Source organism: Dermacentor andersoni, unplaced genomic scaffold (assembly GCF_023375885.2).
Source record: "Dermacentor andersoni unplaced genomic scaffold, qqDerAnde1_hic_scaffold ctg00000849.1, whole genome shotgun sequence".
NCBI classification, from domain to species: Eukaryota; Metazoa; Arthropoda; class Arachnida; order Ixodida; family Ixodidae; genus Dermacentor; species Dermacentor andersoni.
This window is the reverse complement of record NW_027315525.1, coordinates 9,566-11,671: the sequence shown is the minus strand read 5'-3', so window position 1 is coordinate 11,671 and position 2,106 is coordinate 9,566. Positions and strand designations below refer to the sequence as shown.

The following is a 2,106-nucleotide window of genomic DNA, read 5'->3' as shown; positions in this document are numbered from 1 at the left end:
AGGAGGGCAGATTAGATTAGGGACTACATGGCGACAATCGGCACCTGACCGGGGTACTTGGAGGATCATGGGAGATGCCTTTGCCCTGCAGTGGGCGTAGCCAGGATGATGATGATGATGATGTTCATGATGAAAAGGTAGCAACAGGTCTTCGTAACATACAGGTTAGAAAGATGAGGCACCTTTTAACCCTTGAATATATTTCGCCACATTCGGGCATACGACAAGTTTGTTTTCGAGGCGCTCGGTCCCACTGCTGCGAAAATGTGTACACAAAGGCTGCACAGTAGTTGCCAGAAATCGGGCACTCTATTTTTCTTTCATAGGGAATCTTTCTTCCACTTGGGCAGCGGATTTCGGCGGCAGGGCGAGCTTGCGTGGGCGCGGTGGTTTACGGATCCAAGCGATAGTGAACTCCAAAATCCAGTGTTGGCTTTGAGTGGGATTCATATTGATTGCGAACCCCACGGCTAATCCTACCCCCCATCCCCCCAAGTGGCTCTTTACAGGAGACAATCATTCAGAGACATCGGACAAATAGGAATTCTGGTTCTTTCTTTTGCTTTCATTAATTTTTCTCGAAGCCCATAACTAGAAATTTGCTGGAGCGGCTGTCCCATTTGCGACGCAACAAGTGCGACGCTACACACAGATGGAGTGGCAGTTTAATTACTCTCGTGGTCCGCGAACCGGCATCGTTGCGTGTAGTATAGGAATGGTGCGTGTCAAGTCAGTGCTCGCGTTGAGCTTGTGCTCTTCATTTTGATTGAATGAAGTCTCACCTAAGTGAGCGGGGCCGATCCCGGAGGTAGTGCAATACCGGGCCGACCTGCGGCGGAGGTGAAGCAGGCTTCAAGCACTCCGCCAACTTCCAAAAATAGGTTTAATATCGTGGGTCCATATAGAACCCGTATCAGATATTAAGCTGATAAGAACAGAGTTTTTTATTTATGCTAGTTACAAATACATCAAAAATATGTTACAAAACCAAGGAAAAAACGGATAAAAGGTGTATAATCTAAAAACGCAAACAAATGACTAAAAAAACTAGTTAGTGGTGTTAGTGATAAAAGGCTAAAACTGTAAAGGTGTAAAATACATGGCAAAACGCTTCTCTAAAACATAAAAGATCATTAAGAGGTGCCTACATGGGCTTTAAAAATCTTCGTAGATGGGCTTCGTAAATCTTCGTACATGGGCTTTAAAAATCTACACTTTGATCTTAGCCAAAAGGCCGAGAAGCGATGTCCTTCACTTCACTTCATTGTACTACTGCCTTGTGGGCGCCCTGCCGACATGGGTAACCTCAGCAACAGCGTGGGCAATATTATAAAATTCAGCCTGTGTACAGACTCAACGCTCCCTATCTCACGGATGAATTCGCAACGCCTCAGTCTTTCGCTGTTAACGAAACGCTGTCGCGTAGAAACGAGACCCGAGTGCAAGCTTGCTTGTAACGCGAAACCAACCAAGGCAACCTCGTAGAAAACGGAACAGGCGAGCGGAAAAAAAACGCGCCAGGGGAATGCTTACTTCCGTCTGAATGCGACCGCTCAAGGTGACCTTCCTTGAGGGCTTCGTTTCAAGCCCGTGTGCAATTGTAATATACTACGCGCATTTCCTTCATTTCTTTTTATTTACCGCAAGGCCCACTGAAAATTTTGATACGGCACAGGCCGGGACGGATCGCAACGTGTCGAATCGACCGGTAGAATTAGGTAGCATGCCCCATGTACGAAGACGAGCAACATAGAAGTGAATGACAAAATAAATATAGAAAACGCTGCACACTCCTTCCAACCGGAAACATAGAGGGGAGAAAGATCGCCATCTGAAACACAGGCATTGTAAAAAAAAGAAAAAAAAAAGTGCTACCTCATCATCTTTACCATTACCGTGTGTGTGTATGTATATATGCATGTGTGTGTGTGTGTGTTTGTGTATTTATATATATATATATATATATATATATATATATATACGCACACATGCTAGCATAGCTTAAACGCAGCTGGAAAGCTCAGCCTTGCACAAGAACCACCCCCTGTCGCAAACCCCTTTGAAACATTCAAATGCCAAACACGAGTAGAGCGAGGTCGTTCGAAC

General features: G+C 45.3%; 1 non-coding gene across 1 annotated transcript; it reads right to left on the bottom strand.

Annotated features, from left to right (window-relative positions):
- Window positions 1-786: 786 nt before the first annotated feature.
- Window positions 787-978, bottom strand: LOC140215141 (U2 spliceosomal RNA). Its single transcript, XR_011892060.1, has one exon. It is a non-coding gene; the product is annotated as a U2 spliceosomal RNA (small nuclear RNA).
- Window positions 979-2,106: the final 1,128 nt, after the last annotated feature.